This window comes from Aulostomus chinensis, chromosome 11 (genome assembly GCF_037954235.1).
Source record: "Aulostomus chinensis isolate RoL2024-O1b breed Wild chromosome 11, RoL_Achi_v1.0, whole genome shotgun sequence".
Classification (NCBI taxonomy): domain Eukaryota; kingdom Metazoa; phylum Chordata; class Actinopteri; order Syngnathiformes; family Aulostomidae; genus Aulostomus; species Aulostomus chinensis.
The window spans coordinates 4,030,486-4,053,410 of NC_141330.1; positions in this window are offsets into that span (position 1 = coordinate 4,030,486).

The following is a 22,925-nucleotide window of genomic DNA, read 5'->3' on the forward strand; positions in this document are numbered from 1 at the left end:
GTCAGAGTTTCACTGCAAACACACTGTGACTCTCTAATGTTAAGAGCGTCCATGCATCCATTTTCTACTGCTCATCCCATGAAGGGTCACGGGGGGGCCTGGATGTGAAGAAACTTTCCAGCCTTTATCACAACTTCGTCATTCAAAATGTTTTTCATAAAATGATCTGACGACCTTCAGAACTTATCATGTGACTCCCACAGGAGCCCCCCCCCCCCAGGTTGATGAGCGGTTTGGAAGAAAAAATGTAAAGCACTGTCAATCATGTAAAGGATGAGACGATACCAAGCCTCTCCGCTAGCCCTTGTTTCGCCGTAGCATGCTAACGCTGTCACTGGAAGTCTCCCCTTCATCTGCTCACGTGATAGGTTCCTTGGACGCTGGAGGTGTGAGGTATTTCCTGACCTTGATTCACTGCCGTTTCACAGCATAGCTTGTCAGCGGCGGCACCGACTGCAGCACATGAAAACACACCGACAAGTTAACACGATTTTCATCGTGGAGGGGATGTTTAAAGGGTCTCAACAACACATGAAGAGGTGGAGGTAGTGTGATTATGAAACGAGGATAATCAGGGGAGCAGAAAAAGGATTGAGAAGCTGAGAGAGAGAGAGAGCTCAGAGATCCAGCGTCAGATCCATTTTCCACCACTGGAGGCCAAATGGCTATCAAGATTGCGCCGCCGTTGCTGAGGTTTAGCCGAAAACTTGGTTCTCTTGTTGATCTGCGGAGCAAGCACCACCTCCCCGAATGCCCTGCAAAAATAAATATTTGAATATTCTCCGGCACTCTTAAACCAGCTTAAATTGGATCATTTTGCTTCACCGCTTGCCTTTGCCAAAATGCCAAAAGAGTGTAGGTCTTGGCTAGCCTTTCGCGCCCAGGCACGCCACCCTCCCCCAGGCCCTGCCCACCCTCTACACTATCAGCTGACACAGAGTCTGCCCCCGGGCCGCATCCTTTCTCCTCGGCCACACTCCTGCTGTGTGGAGTTGGCACGCTGAGCGCACACAGATACCAGGCTGGAGTGTCCACGCGTCCAGAACGCTGGACGCCACCGGGATCAGGTGACTGTGCAGTCGTTGACAACCAGCAGACGCGGCTGAGCTGCATCTGGTCTCTTACATACACTTTAAGTGTCAGCTGTCACCTGATACACCGCCTCATTCAATATTTTCTCCCGTTTATTTCTTATGTTTTAAAAACTGCCACCACCGTTTTTCCACATGAATTCAACTTGTTTAAAGTAAAAATAAAAAAGACAGACAGTGTTGTTTCCTTTGACGTGAGAAATAACAAAGGATTTTTAACTAACTTTTAGGCTACGGAGTCCCAGAGTAGGCAGAGAGAAAAATAACAAAGTAGCTGTGGCCACAAGATGAGAGCTGCTTCAAGCTCGGTGGTCACGAGACGCGAGATATATCATGTGGCCACAGTTCGATGAATTTGTGGCCACATGATAAAACTTGTTTTGATTTATTTGCCGCAACAGTATTTCCATACTTCAATCATACTTCATACTTGAAGTATATGTTTTAAGTATTAAGTTGTATCTCGTGGCCACAAACGAATCAAAGCGTGGGAACAACTCCATCTTGTGGCCACAAAATCTTTCCTCTTTATGTGGCCACTCCAGGGCTCCGTCGTTCCTCCAGGAGTCATGTCACGTGTTTTGCGGCGTCAAAGGTCAATGGTTTGACCTTTTAAGGACTCCATTGTTTACAAAATGATATCGTATGACAACGATAAGGTATTTTAATGGGAGCGTGAGGAGATCCGGAGCTTTTAAGTGGAGACTATCATGTGAAACCATCTTGTGTCTTTTATTGTGTTTAGAGGCCGTCAGCGCCCCGCGTGTCTTCAGACAGCCATTTAACAATAATCTCACGGCTCACAATGGGCCTCAAAGTGTTGCACTGAAAGTATTTGCTGCACGGCTGCAAGTGTAAATCGGGTGGTGGAGCCTTAATAGCGTTACTGAAGCTCTCGTCTCAATCGTTGCATTTCAGAGTGGATTACAGCGAGTGTCTGCTGAGATGAGAGAGACGCTCAAACAGTTGGCTGTTGAATGTGCTATTTTGCACATTCTAAAATTAAATTTGTGATTTAATAGATGCAATGAGGGTGGGTTTTTTTATTATTTTTTTTTATTTCCATTTTTTATTATTTCTCTCTGTTGAAAGTTGGGCTACAACTTCTGGGGAATGTTTGGCCAGCACCTGCATGATTAATGTTTAATGTCGTTGTTTTGGAAGCAAGTCTTCAGATGGCCTTTAATTACTCCGGTCAATTCAAACTTACATTCGCTGCTTGTTGGTTTTTTTGTTTTCTTTTTTTTTTTGTTGTTTTTTTTCCCAGATAGTCTCTCGTTTTTGTGAGCAACTCATCAAACTGCTTTCATCAGTTGTCTATAATTGCCTAATTAGAGTTCTGCTAATTATAGTGATCAAGGAATCTTCCATACATAACAGCACAAAAGAAAAAAAACATTCTCTCAGCTTTTGTAATGTACTTTTTTTTTTTTTTTTTGGGATGCATTTTGTCAGAATAAAACCCGCTGCAGAGCTCACACAGAAGACATGAGATGTTGCTCCTTTATCGCTTCAGAAGGGCTCTGTGTTGAACAACTGTAACCCTGCGTGCCATCTGGCTCCATCAGGCTCAAATTTTATTTATTTTTTGCAAATAAACCAAAAATAAGTGTCCAAGATCCAGATGGCTGGTGAGGTTTCAGCTAGTTTTATCTGCCTTGGATCTATGCTAACAGTCTGTCTTAACATCCTCAAGGAGGTTCCACCGCCCATGAATACGGGCCAAACCGTCCAGAACTCCATGTGCGGTGTCATTTCGGCATCTAATGTTTCCCCTCCTCGTCTCAATCTAATTATATTTCAGAGAAAACAATTAATCCTATCGGCAGCAGATTGTAACTTTGAGAGGTGGGAACCAGGAGGTTTGCTTCTGTTAGCGGTTCTGTATCAGCTCTTCGTCAAGGTTTGCGATCAGGATCAATGATGGCCGTGACGCCGCGCTGGCTGAGTCACCTGCTAAGTTGTCTTTACTTCTGATTTAAAATAAACCCCACCTCTTTCACACCAGCCACAAAAATCCGCGAACCCCAGTAACCCAGCAGTTGACCCGGGTCGTTACTGGATCTGGCTTTGATGAGCATCGACTGGATCAAAATAACAGATGAATGCAGTTGTTCGCCGCCTTTTTCTGGTACCTGGACCAACATGCGACAAGCCTTCGGAGTTCCGCTGTCAACAACAAACAAAAACGAAAGCTTGTCGCCTCGGATTGCAACTTCTTGGACTTCAAGTCCACTGAGCCAGAATTCATCCGTGACGCTCCAGTATCTCCCTGTCGCACTGTTTGTAAAACAGACCGATGTCGGGGATGACGGGACTGCTCTGCCTCTCAAGGTGATGAAACAGGATCAGCTTCCTCTTGTGCCTCCCTCCCTTCCATTTGTCCCTCGACCCTCCGGCGGCCATGCAGCTCACCATTCAGCCACAGCAGCCTCGGATATGAGCTGTCTGCCCTCGCCGCGCCATGTTGGGAGGCGCACACCTCCAACAGGCGCTCACGTGTCACAGCATCTCCCCTCAGTAAGAGCAGGGCGGAAAACTCAGACTGTAACGTATCAGGCCATGAATATTGATATTTTTTATTAAAATATCGCCGTTCTGAGGTCAAATTTTGTCAGATTTTTTAGGTGTGTGTGTGTGTAAGATGGTGGATTTCTTCCATCTCAGTTGTAAACTTCTGAGAAACACAACACAGCGACAAAGTAAATAAATGCACAACTCCAGCTTCTGCTGTCTCCATGTTCACGGGTGATGTGTCGTCCTGCGATGAATATTCGATCACCACGGAACGGCAGTATCCTGATACCACAGTGGGCTAGGTATTGTGGTAGAATGGTGTCGTGAGGTACTCCGGGTGCTGCCCCTCGGTGTCGTGTCACTCCTCTGAGAGTATCAAGGTGAATGTCGCCGGTTTAAACCTCCAAATCACAAATCAGCTCCGTGTTGTTCCAAACACACGCGTCAACCGCTGGTCATATCTCAAACTGTAAAGAGTGATAGTTTTAACAGCAATATTTTACAGTGTGGGATATGAATACTGGGTAGTTTCACTGTCATAAAACAGAGGGTGGTGGGAGGTAATGAATATTACACCGTCTGGTGTGTCCAGCCCCCCCCCCCCTCCACTCTTCTTTTATGTCTCCAACTCTCTCTCTCATGCAGCTGTAGCGTCCTCAGGGCTACTGGCTAACCAGATCAGGTGCTAAATTCACTAATTGAATAATTTCACTGGGCTCCACAATGGGCCCTTTGAAAAGCGCCTGCTCTTTGTGTCTGTCCTCGAGTGAATGAAAGTGGTACAGTCTTTTATATGAAAGAGTAACGCCGGGCTGCTGCGGTGGAGTCAATGCACTGTGATGATGTAGTGGCTTTGTGTTCCAGCGTTGTTTGACACAACCGGCGGCAAAGTATCTCAAGTGTATTGAACGTCAATGTAGAGTAGAGCAGAAAGCAGATTTGTTGAGATTGGATGTTTTCCTGTTTAAATCCCGGGATTTAGTAACAAATTGAATATGCTTGAAATCAACTATAGTGTGGATAAAGCTTGTTTGTCATTGGAAAGGATTAGCTAGAAAAAAATTAAAGCTAATATACAGATGTGTTCTACGGACCGATAATTGAACATTCATTCGCTCCCGAAAAAGTGACACAAGCATGAAAAAGGGCATCAAGCCTGAGTTTGAGGAGGTGACAAAAAAGTAACACTGATGATGAGGAAACATTCATCATGCTCAGTTATATAGAAGTGCTGAATAAGCATTACTTAAGCAGAATGTACTATTTGTTGACGCAGTAACGGTTACTAATGTACCCGAGTGTAACACGCGTTGAACATTTGACACTGCTGATAATCTTCATTTATCCTAAATTGAAGAATAACGTGACCCAAATTAGAATAATTAGTGCTCTGCACAGAACACACAAGTTCGTCCGCTTTGAGTTTCTGTGCTCCACACACACACACACACACACACACACACACACACACACACACACACACACACACACACACACACACACACACAAACCTCTCCAGAGTCCTGATAGGTCACTTAAAAACCATTATCACTCACTGAGCTCATAAATTTATGACCGCTTTTAAATGTTTTCTGCCTATCATCTGGTTGCTCCTTCTCATTGTAAATGATGTCATGCCCCCAGTCGTTACTTGAGAAATAAATAAAGGTTGAATGAATTTCATCTGACATTTTTATACCAAAAAAAAAGACCCAAAAAATGAGCAGTGACAACACTTATGTTAAAGAAACACTTTTAAAGCAGCATTACGTGGTTTTGCAGAGCAGCAGCGGCCTCTACTGGCTGGAGTGATAAAATGCAGGTCACTCGCACATTCAAAATTGGTAATTTTAAAACGTCCTTTTTAGTTTTTTTGTGTCCTAAAGCAAAGGCACAAGCTAGCAGGAGTTTCATACATGGCCAGCTCAACTTACAGGAACAGAAGTGAAAGAAGCAGCGATGCTCTAAACTTTGGACGACAGAAATTAAGTTGAAAGGGTTTGTTTCGAGCGGAAGATATGATATAATTTTGCTTGAACAAAATAAATGAAAATATCGAAACCTTAACCCTACCTGACACAGGATGATTAAATGCTTGTACATAATATCAAACCTAATATATTTATTAATGACGAGATGGAAATTTGGCCCACACTTTGTTGACATGCAACATCATTTTTAAAACAAATACCTTTAAAAAAAACTAAAACCAGCACAGCATCAGTCCATCTACGTAGTTTCTAATTTCCCTACAGTGTCTGAGGCTGCACAACCTCATCATCTTTGGTTCAGCCGAGCTCACTTAAGTCATAAATAAACTTGATGTTTGCCGTATGATTGACTGTGTGGCTCTGATCGGGGACTTTCCTGCCCTTCCTTGAGCTCACAAGCAGAAGGGAGCAGCAGAGGCAGACACCCCCACCCCCACCCCCCACCCCCACAGTGTGCAGACCCAGAGTCAGTAGCAGAAGAAGCAGGAGGGAGAGGTCGGCTGCAGCGGTGGTGGGCAGCACTACCCCCTGAGTTTGTCATTCAAGTTAGCAGGACTTAATTGTCGTTTCCACCTCCTTCATCACACTGAACAACAGACGGCTTCGTGCACAAACAACACGCAGACTCGTCACGGGTTCAGCGAGTCACCTTGTGTAGTGCTGCTATGGCGGCGAGCCCTGCGACCTGCACGTGTCCAGAGGGCAGTAGAGTGAAGTGGCGACTGAGTGGATGTGTTTGATGTCCTGTTCTATTGTGTTTGCAGTACGTGTGAAGGCCCCATTGAGCTGCGAGGGCTTGGCAGTGTGGGACTCGTTATCTGGACACGTGTGGGAGTTTGACCCGGTTTGTGACGGAGGAAACAGGTGGAGGTGACGGTTGAGCAACGGTGCAACAGTAGGAGTGGATGAAGGTCTCATGGCTCCTTTTCTGAATATTCTTCAGGTTGTGGTCAATGTTACGCTGAGTTTATTGTCCAGTCCGAGACCTTTGTGTTGTTGATGAGGCGCTGGACTGTAACTTTACCGTTTCCTCAGCCGACCCTTAGGTGAAGGGCGGTAAAATGTGCGACCAATCAGATTCTGTTTGTGATCACGTGTCATCATCTACTGGTTGTTGCGTCATGCGTATATCGACACACCCTCAGTGTGTTTATCTGTCCGCTGGATGATAAAACGATGAAAAGCAGATTTTTATGAACGCAAGTTTTATTGCCAGAAAATCAAATGAGGAATGAACGAAGAAAAACTGCGGACTAAACTGAGAGAGAAGTTCAACGGGGAAATCAGTGAGACAATAAAGGCAAAAGCAAACGTCACGGACGATCGGACCAAGACTGACAAGAGAAGACAAGTAGAGACGCAGGTGTGCTCAGGAAAAAAGGAGGGGAAAGGACGAAAACAGGAAGTGACACACAAGGGATTTCAAAATAAAAAAAAGGTTCTGATCAAAAACATGAAACAAACCACAAAAGTAAAACTTGGAACCGCACCAGGATGGAAACTAAGGCATGCATGAGAGTACACAACCAAAACAGTCCAAAAATGAAGCTCAAACACTCCGAACGAGACTGTGGCAACACACATTTGTTTGATTGATTTTTCATTCCAGAAACAACAAGTTCAACTATTTTAATTGTTCCTTGTATTCTTGTTCCCACTGTTAATATTTTACATTTGTACTGAGCTCTGCAGGTCAACTCCTTTGAAAAAATTGTTGTTAAGTTAATCACAACCACATTCAGAACGTTACTTCATGTCTGACAAACTCACAAACGTCCTCAGCGGCTCATCAGCAGAAGTCAGTTTTCCCTGGGAAGAGTTTGTCGGCGCTGCAGCCCCTTCCTCATCCTGCTGGCTGCCAACACTCTGAGCCCCTTCCAAACTTTCAGCCTGCTTTCAAGTTATCTTTGTGCTACTTTAGAGTCAAGAGACTCGCGGTCATGGATCTTCTCCTTCACTCCATCTCAGAAATTGATCAGTTTTTGTCCTTTCCGTACCCACAAATCTGCATCCCCAATTCTTAGAGCTTAGTTTTAGGGCTGAAGTTTTCGTACTGCAGCTCCATCCAGGCCGGTGGATATCAAATGTTTTTTTTTCTCTTTTATTTTTCTCAACTTGTGACCATATTTTTCTACTTTAGGTTGACCCCTTTGATCCCCCACTTTGTGTTGTGGTGGAACCAAGATTATGTGAGCGGGGCGATGAAGGGGGCGTGAGGCTGCCAAGTGGCTGTCTGACGAGCTGCCTTTCCTGGGCCACTCAAGCCTGAAACCTTGCTGTGCCATCCCCACCCCGGCCCGAGCCAGTCTATATGACTTATGGAGTTTGGGCCCCTCCATTGCCAATCCCACTTAGAGTGCAGTTTTCTGATAAACAAAAGCACATTCAAGCTTTAGCTTCTCATTTCACACTATGTGCTTTGGCTGGAGGCAATGCTTTCCTGGAGCCCCTGGCCTAGAGTCCAAAGAACGGCTCCAGTTGGCTTTCCTTTAAAAAAAAAAAAAGGGGGGGGGGATGCCACATGTGGAGGATTAGGCTCCATCTTTCATCCTCCAAGCTCTTTGCTCGCCCTCTACCACCACAGCCATCGCTGCTCCCAGCGAGCCGATGAACCAGCCCAGAGGGACACAAGCGTGAACGCACGCTCCTCTTTTCCGACCCCTAAACATCAACTCACCAGACCCTCGGCGTCTCCCCCAGATCTTTAAACCGTGCACAGGGATTGCAGACATGAACACGCAATCTACCTCTTGCTGTCCGCTCCCTCTTTCACAGTTTGAATTGGATTTAAACTTTTAGTTTGGTGCGGGGGCGCTCATCTCCCTGGCTATTGTAGGAGGGAGTACTCCTGACTTTGACAAAAGCTGTACTATTGTGATTCTGAATATTCCGGCAGTAAAGTTCGCGGGGTAAGCAGAGACAATGATACAGTTTTAATTCCATAAATTGTCCTCATTGTGTCTTTGCATATTTTCCCAAACGCCCATGCCTCTGAAACCTGGCAACTATAACATACAGCAGCACTGTACATATGGTGCTTCAATCGGGAACCTGTGCCGCTGACTGCAAATTTATTCCATGTCAGACTTGTATATTTTAAATATACTTAACCCATTAGGTGCGGACTGTGCGCCAGATGGATTGAAGCATGAGAATAATGTAAACACGATACTTAATTCTCCCTCTAATAGAGATGTTGAGGCTCAGATCTGAAGGCGAGTGGCACCTGTCAGGGCCCTTTGTCTCCAGCTAAGCAGAGATACCAGAGCAGTTATTAGTGATGCGCATGAAACGCTAGCCGAGGCGCGTGATGACCCCCGGGGCCTTGCCTGTCTCAGGGAACAGATGTGCCACCCACTCGCAACAGTTGTACCCTACCCACAGTGGCCTTGTGGGAGACGGTGGGCTAGCTGCGGACTGAAGATGATACCTCCCTTAACTAGCTCTCGTGCTGGCTGCAGGGAGGGTGCGTCTCTCTGAGAGGAAGGATGGCGAAGCACAGGGAGAAACAGAGGGGGTGTGAACAGCTCACATATTTACAGGATCAATATTTACCCAAATTTTTTTTCTCGGGAGCCAACACCTGCTGCATCTTTGTATAAAGTTGAGAAGTTGGTGAAATGAAATTGGCTGATCTCCCCGGAAGATTTCATTAACTCCCCCCCCCATATGAACTTGGAAACTTGATCGAGTTATCTACAGCAGATTTTTTTTCTCCCTCTCTGCTTATTTTTTCCCACTCAGACAGCTCATTACAGCAAATACTTCTAATAATGCACATTTTAAAGGCTCATAGTACAGACTCATTTTCTTTATTATTTCTAAATCCTTAATGAAGAGTTTCATTACATGACGCTTGTAGAGAGAACATGCATTTCAGTGTACTGGAAGTTAATTCATTTTCTTGTAATGTAATAGTTAGTTTTAATTGCTTTTTAATGCAGTCGGTTGACTATAATATTGCCGAAAACAAACTTTGTGTTGCATTCATTTCATTTCCATTTTAAATTCACAGAATATTTTAATGGCGCTCCATGATATGTTTCATATTTACCTCTTAATGAGCACAGCGATGGAAACATGCTGCATAATGATAATTGTGCAAAATTCTGATACATTACACTTTAATAAAAGGATATTTGAACTCACAGCTTGCTGTCAGATCAAGGAGGAGATATGTGTTGTGAGTGTTGGCACTAACAGGAATGAACTGTGACACCTAAATCAACAGCTCGCAGAAGGACTTTGCCCCCAAATTCATTTGTCAATAGATTGAGTCAATATGGGTTGATCTGTGTGCAGCTCCTCAGCCTTCTGTCTACCCGGCAACACACACAGGACAGTGTCTGGCTAGGCGTCTGGCCATTAACCGTGCGTCTGTTGTGTAAATGCAGTGAACATCGGGATGATTTCTCTCTCTCTCTCTCTCTCTCTCTCTCTCTCTCTCTCTCTCTCTCTCTCTCCCTCTCTCTGTCTCCTGTCTGTCACAATGACGCCGATGTCCAAGTTGCTTGAATGAATAAACGGTGATACCGAAGACGTGATCTCTGGGAGTCTTTTTTTTTTTTTTTATATAAAATTACACCTGTCAATAAGACTGTGAGGGGCGGGATTAACTGGACTGTTTGGGCGGGCGAACACTTTATTTTTGTCTAAGCCAGAAAAAGTGAGGCAGCTTCACTTCTAATGCACGTTCCACTAGCCAGGCAATTCAAAACGCTCCGCGTGAAACCTCAAACGCATCACGTGCACAATTGTATAAACACCATCATTAAAGAGTTTTTTAAAAAAAAACAGAAAGTAGAAAACAATCCGAAATAGATTCAAAAATTAAAGTACAAGAATAAAAGTGTCAATGCAGTTAAAGAAATTAAAAATAATTGGGTTTAATTAAAAGAAGCAGCAAATCTTCAGCCTTTATCTAACAGAACGGAGAAGAACTTTCGGGGAGTTTGTTCCAGATAAGGATGCATCAGCGTCTTTTGTTCTGACTGTTCCAGATGATCTGGGGGGTCTGGATGGTCCCTGACGCTGAAGTGGGTCAGGACTCTACGTCGCTCTGAAGCATTCACAGGTTCACAAACCAACAGCAGCACTCGCCAAAGCTGCAGGCGTCACCGTCTCAGGTCGCCCCTCCGTCACAGTCTTGTGAATGTGGAATCTTAGGAACCTCTGAAGGGAATTTCTACAGATTTGCCACCTTTGTCAACTGGGATTAAAGAACGAATTGAAAAAATATAGCGGCTGCAGCACGGGGTCTTTCTGTGTGAGTCTCCATGTTCTCCCTGTTCCTGTGTGGGTTCTCTCTGGTACTCCAGCTTCCTCCACAGTCCAAAGACATCAAGAGGGGACCAGGTTAATCCAGACTCTAAATTGACCGTAGGCGTGGCTGGGAGAGCCAATGGTTGTCTGTCTATATGTGTTGGCCCTGCCATGGACTGGTGACCTGTCCAGGGGGAAGGCTGCTGGGATAGGCTCCACCCCCCTGTGACCCGTAACAGGATAAGCAGTAGAAAATGGATGGACGGATGGACAGACGGACGGACGGACGTCAAGATCACTGCAACCTCTGGAGAGAACCTCTCTCTGCTAGCAACATTGCCCATCCTAGTTAGCTTAGTTAGCTTCCTCAGCTTCTCTATACATAAATCACACCTGACTGTTATATTTAGGCCTTTCTCTCAATGAAACGTGATGTTTGACCCTTTAGCCACCCAGGCAACAGGATTCGGTCTTTGGGGGGCCTTTTTTCTGATAACGTCCTGGCTACAAACTAGAAAAACATCATCGTGCTGCTGCGCATTCGGGAAGTCTTTTCTACCTGGAAAGGTGTTAATTTTTCTACCCAGATAAACCCTATGACTGATTTCATTGTTGCTTTCACCTTCAAGTGCGGATGTTTATTTGAAGGCTTGAGGGGCACACGGAAGAGCACCCCTCCTTCACCCTCCTGCATCACCTACAACATGTGACGAGCATGTGACACAGAGGGCCATCGCCGCGTCTCTCCATGACAGCGACTTTGATGGAAACTCGGTCAAACAAAAGTGGAGCCGGCTCCATCCTGGGCGACTCATCCGGGACGGAGCAGGTGAGCACCTTGTCTTTCTTCCAACACCACACCAGAAGTACGACTGAACGCAGTATTCTTCATTCTGTGACTGGAAGATTCTCAGGATATCATCGTGATTAACATGATAGCTTTTTTTTTCTTCTTTCTTTCTTTTTTAACGGATGATGGATTCGCAGGAATAAAACATGTCTGAACAGTTTTAAACTGCAACAACACAACAGAGACCACATTACCACATTACCTTACCGGTAATTGACTGCAGTAAAGTTTGACTTTTTCTAACGTGCGGTTGACTGATCATAAGATGAGCCCACAGAGCTTTTTTTGTGTGCGAATTGTCACTTTGGAGCGGAGGAAACAGTGACCCGAAGAATGGAATGCATTCATGGAACCAAAATACATCCAAAAATCAAAGAACTGAAGGAACATATTTAGCTGATGCTAACGCGGTTGGGGGTGCAAAGTTTGAGCGGTTGAGACAAACGCTCCAGTTGTCTACCTACCTGATAATGGATTAAGAGACGCTCACAGACATGAATAAGATCTACTAAACGTTTTCAACAAACATCCACCGGAACAACGTTCACATTTCAGACAATAAATCATTAGTAACAACCATAGCATCTCTCTCCCCCCTCCCACCCGCTCCCCTCCTCCCCCCCTCCATCCTCTTAATGCCAATCAGAGCAAAACTCTGACTCTTGAGATCCAGCATGTGTTTCTCCCAGAGGGGAAAAATTAATTCCTCCTCCTCTTCGGCATCCTCCTCCTCCTCCCTTTTCTCCGCCAAGGTGCAGCATGCTCCCTCTCTTTTCTCTCTCCCATCTGAAAGAATACAAGAGAATGAGAACCTCTCCTGAGGGGATCCAGCTTATATACTATTTCATCCGCATTTAAATCCTCTGATAAATGTGAATGTGAATGCTTTAGCAGGGAACTTGCGAAATAAAGAGAGATTATTTTCTGGAGATACTAATATTAGTCTTTTGGCATGGGGTAGAGTGAATACGACACCCAAGCGTGGGGAAGTCTATTGATGGTGATATTTAATCTAGTGTAAGCATTGCTCATTGTCAAAAGAGTGGAATAAAGAGGAGCAGGATATGGGTTGGTTTTTTTTTGTGGTTTTTTTTTATTTACATACCTGTGAGAATGACGATCCATTGAAATAGATGACTTATCAGGCCAGAACAGAACCTCCTTCTCCCCACAGGCAACGGAGAGGAGGAAAAATAAGTTAAGTCTTGTATTATTCTGATTTAGCTCTTTTGTAGGCCAGATTTGGTCTCTATATGTACTTAAAGTCCAACTGTTTAACCACCTAAAGCTGCCATTTTTTTTCCCCCCAACAAGTTAACTTTTTTGTTGTTGTTGTTGTTTCAAGTTGTTAAGGAATTTCTCCGGCATCTTGATCATCCAGGTACCACGTCGCACTCTCCTTCGCCACTTTGATGCGTGGAAACATATCAAACGAAATCCTTAAGACACCCATAATAATCCACATTTTTATTATGTGCTCATTGTTCCCCATGACTGTCATTTCCAGCGGATCCTGCGCTAGTAGACGAAAAGGTTTCAAGGATCTGTTAGGCCGTGCTTGTCATCTGGATGAAAAGGAATCGTGGGGATTTTTGTGCTTGCCCTTAATCTCCCTAACTGATGCTGGGAGTGCAAATCAAATCCAATTATAGGCAATGTGGGCCTTCAGCCTCTTTGAGGAAAGATATCGCAGACACCGATGGTTATCTGCTGTTTCTCTTCCCCTCTCGCTTTGCTTTGAAACAGACAGAAGTGAGAGAGGTCACGGGGGGAGATCGGAGGGCTCGCGAGACCCCACTTGAGACTCCTCTTCTTCTTCTTTTTTTTTTTTGACCTCCTACATCAGGGCGAGAATGAGCTGAATAAAAGGTTCATGAGAGATTTAATGGAGAACAAATTGATAACAGCATGTCAAACAGGCGGACTCTACTTGTTACTGGGGCCTCGTTTTAGAACTCGAACAAGAACGTTGACTGAAATAACACGGAAATCTGGTTGACTTGTTGGAGCAGGTTGAGTTTTATTATTATTATTTAGCAATGCAGGTGGCAGAAATTGTCTGTGCTGTGAAAATAAACCTTGTTAAGTCATTTATTCATGTGCAGAAAAAGGAAACATACACTCGCTTATAAGTATACTTGTCATATTCTGTTATGTTACTGATGATTAATTTCTTTGTACACTTGCAACTACTTGCAGAAGTAAAAATACTACTTACTTTTCTTCACAGGTTCTGCACCGTACCTGAGTACGTGTTCCTGCGACTTTTTTACTTTTACTGTTTGAGCAGAATTATTTCTATTTGGCATCACTGTGCACTTTCGACCCCCCCCCCCCCCCCCCGTGCGTGGGACAGTAAAACTCCTGGCACCTGTTTAAAGTTTTTCGTGAAACCTGTGTTGATGGGAATATTTTGAATTCTTTTGCTGATGTCGAGAACTGATTTGCTCATTTAAGCCAAGATGGTACTTATCTTTCTCTTGTCTTTATCTAAAGGAAGAGAAGGGTGGACTCCATGGTCTGTCTAGTTTACAAGTTCGACTGATTTGATACGAGGTTAGCGTGCATATTTACAGCTGATCAGAAGTCCTGCTAAGGGCTACTTTTACTGTTTAAATGACCTGAAATGAAAGAACATCTGAAGACCCTGTACTTTTTCCACTTTCCTTGAGTAGAGGAGTCAAATTAGTAATTCTACTTTTCCCATATTCTGCTCAAGTATCTAAAAAAGAAAAAGAAGAAAAATATTTCCCTTTAAATGAGTGGGTGGTGTACACAAGCATGAAATAGAAACGCTGGAGAAAATATCCCAAAAGTCCCTTTAAATTCAGATTCTGAGTGTCCAGATGGAGGCGGAGGCACGTGCGATCGGATGTTTGTTGGTTTGAACGCATCTCAACACCACCTCAATCCAGATTACTGCAATTATTTGAACCTGTGAATCACCGGCTCACAAACGCAGCAGCCTAAAATTGTGAGCATGTGTGGCCTCCACAGAGCAAACAGGCTGTTATTAAAAGTTCTCTTTCAGAATTGAAAGGGAAAACCCCGGATCTTGATGTCTGTGAGAGGACTCGGGGCCTGACATACGATTCTGAATTTACTGACAAACTCTTATCTGCTTTAATCCTAGCTTTGGTGATCATGGTTAAGAATGTCCCCATTAAAACTAATCTATGATTACAAAATATCTCGAACTCAATAACCTGAGATTATTCAAATCCCTCGTGGTGTAATCGCACCCAAGTGCCACCATGTAATCTCAACCGAACGTGTTTTGCATTCATCTGCCTTTCTCTCCCAGGCAGCATGTAAATAAACCTTTCTGTGGTGTGGGACGCTGTAAACTTCGGAATTTGCTGCTTATTTTGTATCATTAAAATATTAATCACAGATTAAGCCCCTTAATACCCTATGGATTGCCATTTTAGAAAACAAATACAATAGTTCCCCCACTCTTTTCTTTGCAGAAACCTCCTGGCATCTCAGGAATCAGCCGCATGTTTCGGTGCTGAAAGAAAGACAGGAAAGGATAGAACTGTAATCCCTATCAATGCACTTTAGAAACCACCTTCTTGCTAAAATGTGTGACTAATGGGCACAAATCTGCGGCTTTAGAAGCTGTCAGCGAGGACTGCCTAGGCCGTGGTTCCACTATTCACTGCATCAACGCAATAAACCCGTCCCATTTGTTTTTGCCATTGCTCAAGTCTTTTTGTCTCCGCTCAGAGCAAATGTACCTTGAGGTCTTGGGTTTCTTTTTTCAAGCAGCAGTTCTTCTCCTTTTTTTTCCTCTCCCCCCCCCCCCCTTCTTTTCCTCCTCCTGCCCGGTCTGCTTCGTGGTGCCGTAATGACATTAAAACACGAACACTTAAAGGGCTTTTGGTGAGAGCAGCATTGTGTGCTGTGAAGGCTTCCAAAAAGAGGCTTTTATTTTGTTGTGGGATTTAATGCCAGTGTGTGTTACCTGATAACATTAAAGCAGAAGCAGGAATATTCCCCGACTGGCAGAGCTTCAAGAATATTGACCACCAACAAGATTGCAGGTGATGGCGGCCATGTATATTCATGCGCTCAGAACGGCCTGATTATAGCTATTACAGAATTATATCCGGGGAGGCGCAATTCATTAGCCCTGATTTCTCTTTATCTAGCGTCAGAGTGCACGGATAGCGAGGGTGATGCTGCTGCTTTCAGTGCCAGATGCAAAAAATGAAGAATCAACCACTTTGTAACGGGAGGGGAAAAAAATACCGTAGTAAAAGCTTCATTATAAAAGTTCTCCAAGGTGAGGCCTTAGATATTCAACATGCATAAAAGATATTTATATAAATATATTGCGTATTGTTCTGGCAGGTGAGATTTTGTGGATCCAAATCAATTTATGTTGTTGTTTTTGCAAAGGCAGTTAAATACACTTTGGGAAATGAGGTGAATGAAACCTATAAAATGAAGTTTGCTTCCAGCTGAATATTTAATTCACTGCATCCAGAAAAAAAGTCCTTTTTTTTTTCCTCTCCTCCCCTCGCTGCCGTATGTGAGGGAGAAATAATGACAGTGTTTTGGCGTTGTTTGATCATCCTTAGCAAATTTGAATGCCAAATTTGTTTTGCAGGTGTTGCTCATGGAATAATTGAGCTGCATAATGCGGATAAGGTGTTGCTACCATACTACACTTAATGTGCATTTTTTTTTTTTTAAAAGCACCAAAAAAGCTCCAGCAAGCCTGAAATCATTACAAGTTTTAAATGAATTTTGCGATTGGTCACAGTCTGTCCTTACAAGACAAAAATATTTCAATGTGCAAAGATAGAATAAAACTGAATAATTGTTGTCAGTGCTGTGTAAATTATCAGAGGCCTCATGTGAAAAATTACTTAAATTAAAAACTGAATGGAGACTGAGTGACCTCTCCTCCTCTCTCTGGTAAAAGGAGAACACATCCAGTTCCAGATGCACCATCCCCTACAGGAAAGTGGAAGAATCATCTTTAAGTTCTTTTTCTGTGACCGCAGGCATACCTGAACATATCAGAGCTTGAATTACATGGTAAAGCCCACCCATCTGGCACACCGGGGAAATAAAACCCAAAGAAAGAAAAAAACAACAACAACAACAACAGAAAGACTCCAGTCTGACCAAGAGAGGATTGTCAGCTTCTTATATGCTGCTGAGAGACTTCAGCTCAGGTTTGTGATGAACTTATTTACTGTTTGTACACAGCAGAATCAGTCAGCTCGGGCGTCTTGGGTGCTCCTTCTAGTGTCTTCCCAGGCAGAAGCTCTATAAACACACTGACTGAGCCACGGGTAAATACACACACACACACACACACACACACACACACACACACTCAAGACAATGGCTATTACCCGGCACACCTGGGTTCCCGCCTGCGCCATCCTCCTAATATCTTTTAAATCTTCACATAAGGTATGCCTTCCATAGGGCTTACAATACCATTTGCTCTAATAAATTCTTTTGGCAGCGCTGAGTGCAAGCTGCTTCTTCGTGCCCCCAGGAGAAGCGTGGCGGGGAGAGGCAACCCAAAATATGAGGATAAATAGTGAGGGATCCTCCAGGACCCTAAGCCTGGTAATCAACATTCTTCCAACTGGAAACATTTTCCAATTCTTCATCTTCATTTAGCTTTCTTAGCTAGTAATTCTTAGCAGCAGGCTCTGATAATTTATACTGAATCAGGAAATGGAGGGCTTTTTTTGGAGGGATGATGAGAGAGAAAAGAGTGTGTGTGTTAGTGAGTGTGTGTGTGTGTGAGTGTGTGTGTGGGGGTTGATAAGTAAATGAAATTAATGGTGGCGAGTGTTTGTCTAGTGAAAGCAGGAAGGAGCACGGTGTCAGGTGCCATGTTAAACACTCCACACATGGTAAAGTAGCTAATCCAGCCTCCCTCCATCTCAAGCCTCCATGTGATTACAGCGAGCAGTCTCCTCATGGTGAACGGAGCAGAGCGGGAGCCCTAGTTACCTCTCCAACAAGAGGCTTGTTAAGAGCAAGAGAGTCAGAGAGAGAAGGAGGGGAGGGATTTTAAGTGTTGACTAATAGAGCATCTCCGAGGTATTTATTTCTTATTGTTTCCCTGCAAAGTCATTACGCCACACTAGAGGTTCTTCTCTCTACACGAGCGATCGGGCTCGTGTGAGTCTGTGTGTGTGTGTGTGTGTGTGTGTGTGTGTGTGTTGGTATTTTCTTTCCCCATTTCACCTCCCTCACTCCCACTCCACTTTAAGAGAGGAGGTGATGGCTTCAGGCGATCCTGGATCTCCTCGCCGAGATGCACCTCTATTGTGGCTCTTTGCAGCGGCGGCATATGAACTGTCACTTGTTACATTAAATTATAGATCGCCTTTGCTAATTCCCTGCCTGATATTTCTGGCAGAAGGGAGGAACATGCGGACAGGCAGCATCTGTTAGAACCACCGATGAAGGCCAAAAAGCTCTTTTCTCTGCACCAATCCGTCACCTGCCCTGACAACAGTCGCTTCATCCTGTAGCCAAAAGAATGAACCGTGAGGGTGAAAAATAACTTTATGAAACTGAAACATCCTCAGAGCGAAAAAAGATTAATCTGTTTTTCATCCGTACTTTCATATTTGATTATTCCTCAACTTGCTTGTTGCAGCATCCCCGATGAAAACATCTCAAGGTTAAATGTTGTAATCGTGATTATAGCAAAGCAACATTTGGATATCGTGCAGCCTAAAGACAGTTTTATTAGTTCTCAATTGTCTTAACAATAGTTTAATTGTAAGCTCCTCCACCCACACAATGGTTGGGCAAAGACAAAAACCACTAATGGTTCAGCAAAGAAGATGAATAAAATTAAAAGACACCTGCATACCTCTCCTCTTCTGTTCGAATTGATTTCTTTGTTAATTTTGGAAGCGAGTTCAGTTGTTACAAAGAACTCCAACTGTCCCCTCAGCTGCAGTTTAAAGCATTTATCAGCACAATAGCCTATTCAGTTACACGGGTAGCAAATGCAAAGTAGGGCAACTGTTGGCTTTAACTTCTGAAATATCTTTTTTTTGGGGGGGGGGGGGCTTAAAAAAATCAAACTTGACATTATGAAACGAAAGCTGAAACCATCTGAATTAATTTCCTTTGCTGTCATTAATCAGTCTGTAAATCCTCTGTGTGCAGTTAATTGTTGAGAGGCAATAATCACTTTGACTTTTTAGAGCATCTGAGCCAAAGGTCGAAGGTGGGGAGGATAAACACTTGAAGGAAAGACGTGACAAGTCAGAAGAAACCGAGTACCAGCAAAGACGTTGCGATAGGTGCCTCCCTCTGATTCACGTGAGAAATATCCAAGTAGCCATACGGCGTGTAGGGCTGCAGCCAAGCAGGATTCTCCTGATTGTTCTGACGATTAATAGCAAAATACATGTCACAATTTCCCAGAACATAAATAAATGATGGTTTGAATAGTTTCTTTTCACGTACATGAGAGCGAATTCTTATATTTAAACAGTAAATGTTTGACATTTCTGCTTGGAAAAAAAAAAAGAAGAGAGAGAAATGATTAACCAATGATTAAAATTGCCGATGATTACTTGTCATTCAATCAACTACAGGATTAATAGTTGCTGCTCAGGAATCCTGATCAGGACGATGCAGAATTATTCTCTCAAATTTGTGCAACCAAACAATCAAGATGAGGATGGACAAAAAATAATAAGAATAATAATTCTGAATTATGTGTCAGCATTTTTAATTAATTTTTAAAATATAATGTTTACAAGACCAATATTAGGCAAAATGTGACCACATTTTCACTAAAATGTCGAACAATTTATCAAGAATATCAGCTGTGTCACCTCTCCTAAGCCAAGGAGCAACAAATAATGTTGTACTAAACTTTAATTTGCTTTATGTACCTAATGGGTGGAGTAAACAAGAGGAGATGAAACTTTGATGATCTTGACTGTGAAGTAGTGGCATGTGGGAGGGTGTGTGTGTGTGTGTGTGTGTGTGTGTGTGTGTGTGTGTGTGAGGGGGGGGGCAGGAAAAACCTAAGTCAGACAAGCACATGCAGCCGACAAATTCAGGGCATGTTAAGTAGAATGGATGAGTGGGAAGTCTGGGTGACAGCATGAATAACTTACATGCATGGATTGACTTACAGTTGCTGTTACAGATGGTACAAAATTCATTGTTCACTAAAATATACATTGCTAAATATATAAACAGGTGTGTTACATTATTAATGTGCAATCACGCTGAACAGAAATACACTGAAAACCTCAAACAGTGAAAGATGAAACTGCGCTTTTATTTTGACATGAATAGGTGTGTTGCTCTTGTGTATTCAATCTCTTTTCATATATATTTTGATAATATTTTCCTCAGATATAAAATGGAGCAGAGAAGGATTCACACACACTGTGTGACCAGGTGTGTTTAGGATGCTAGATGCTAGTTTTCTGAGGGCATCACTCGCCTCCCTCCTCCCTGCATCCACCGGTTTGTCATACGACACCTCCTGGTAGAGACGGAGGCTGCAGCTCACAGCCATCACACAGCATAGTGTGTGTGTGTGTGTGTGTGTGTGTGTGTGTGTGTGTGTGTGTGATAGTCCGTAAGTGCACATATGTTGGCAGTGTCTATTTGTATGTTTAAGGAGTGTTTGAGGAAAATTATGTGCTAGTGCATGTGTGTGTGTGTGTGTGTGTGTATGTGTGTGTGTGTGTGCATGTGTGTATACATACATACCCCCACTTAGGAAAGCCAGCCACCCCCAGTGTCTCCAATCGCTTAGGGCCTTTTTCTGTCTCCCACGGGGGTCATTGAGTGAAGCCAGAATTCCTCCACGTGTGTGTGTGTGTGTGTGTGTGTGTGAGAGAGAGAGAGAGAGAGAGAGAGAGAGAGAGAGAGAGAGAGAGCGCAAGAGAGAGACTGTTGGCCTCACAGGGATTGCAGTAGACAAAAGAGATGCACTTGCCAGCAGCTGTGGTGAAGACAGCAGCATCCCCACCCCACCTAAAGCACCCCATTGGTTCCTCCTTCCACTCCCAGCCTTCCTCAGTCCAGTTAGGCAACTGCAGCGGCGATGGCTCCCGCTCAGGAGAAGAAAAGGCCCCTCGGGAGACTGGAAAGTGAATAAAGGAACATGCAGAAAGAGAGAATAAGCTTTTTTCATGCTTTTTTGTGTTTAATGCCATTTCCAAAAATAATGTGGGCCTCTGAAAACAGAAGGTAAAGATTTATAAGAGAACACACGCATACATGTCCGCAGCGAGACACACACAAATACACAAAATGCCAGTTTGGGGAGGGTTGTTGTGAATACCTGATTCTTCCCCCTCTTTTTTTTCTCCTCATCTCCCTTTAAAAATCTGCAAATCCATTTGCTAAACAGCTGCACCTCTGTAGTGCACAGATAACAACCTGGGCCAGACTGGCTTTGCAGCAGCGAGTGGAGGCAGATAGGCCCAAATCTGGCCCTTTTTTCAAAAATGCTAATGACGAAGGAACCACTTTCCCAGCCAAAAAAAAAAAAAAAAAAGGGAAGAGAGATGGAGGGAGAGAGAGGGAAGCCTCTTGTAGATCTGTCAATTGCTATTTTGACAGATATTTGCTTGTAAGTACACACAACACTTGTTTCCTGTGTCTTATCTGGTGCTGTGCAGAACACTGACCTACATTACATCAAGCACAATATGATGCACAAACATGCTCTGTTCAATAGCCTGCTTCTTTCTGCTGTTGTTTATTTTTTTCTCACTCCTCCTCTTCTGTATTTTTCACCTTAAAAACAGATGGATTCAAATGAAATGGCTGCAAATCCTATGAACAGAAGGTATTCTTTCTCAAATAAAACCTTGTGGCTTAAAGGGAGAATCTTCCGACCATCTCCGGATGTTTGATTGCTCCTCAAAGGCCCGAGCAACTGCACTCAGTGGAGGAGAGTAAATATTGGAAATATTGCCACAGCTGCTCATTCACTCCATCTCTATCTCTCCCTCTTTGCCTCCCGACACTCTCACTTTGACACACACCATCCAACATAGCAAAACAATGGCATGGAATCCATGCTAGACAGATAATTATAAGCTCAGCCCAGCCACTTCCAGAGAGGTCAGAGGTCAGCCGGGGAGCAGCGGCCCAGGAGATGGAAAGACTTTAATGTCTCACACAAACACACTTCAGTAAAATGGATGATTTCCAACAGGCGGTTTTAAACAGAGGTACTTCAGTCGGCAGATTGGCTCTCTAATCACCGGAGGCTGCATTACAGAAACTTCCTAACAGTGAAACCCGCTCTTCATCTGTTTGTTAACCGTGGAAATCCGAGTTATTGCATGATTTACAACTTCAGAAGTAGTATTAGACAAGAATTCAGACAACAACAAAATACCCCAAAACAGAAAGTTGCAAATTGCTTGTTGTCTCCGAAGCTTCCAACAAGTCTTGGCGTCGCTCAGTGGATGTGCAGGGCTCTGGAGCCGGAAGTTGGCCCCGGAGGTATGAAAGGAATTCCCAACTTTTTTGCTGTGATGTTTGGAATGTTACATTTATTCTAATGTAACCAAACAAACAAACAAACAAATATAAAACAACCACCCAACAACGTTCAACTTATTTTTATTCTTCAAAGTTCATTTTTGGCCTTGTAAGTGACACGATTTAGAATGAAAGCTTTTGACTTCCGTTTTACTGGTACGTTACCATCACTACTAAACAAGCCGACAGGAACTACCAGTCAGCTCTGAAACCAATCATATGGAAATAAAAACATTCCTGAAATTATTACGTTTTTTTTTTTTTAACATTTCTTTGTTTTCATTGCACTTGGATGAAACGTAATTTTTTTCTTCAGCTCGGGGACCAAACCCGCACCTCACTGCCGGTGACCTGCTCGACCTGAACACGCGTTCCACCTAAAGAACCTGTTTTCAAACGTGTGTCCTGTCTGACAGCAGCGAAACGTTCCATCAGAAACAGCTGCGAATCAACCAGTAGTTTACTAAGTTGCTTTGAGGCGATCAAACTTGCTTGTCAGGCGATCAACAATGTGACCGTGTTATTATCCATGAACGGCTATTGTTGAAGTTCTAGCCTTCAATAATTACAGGTCCTCTTACCACAGTAATTGCCAGTTCACTTAATTGTGTTTTGATATATTGGAGAATATATAGCTTACCCCCGCACCCCCCATGTATCTCGCATACATTAAGTTGTTTGTCTGAA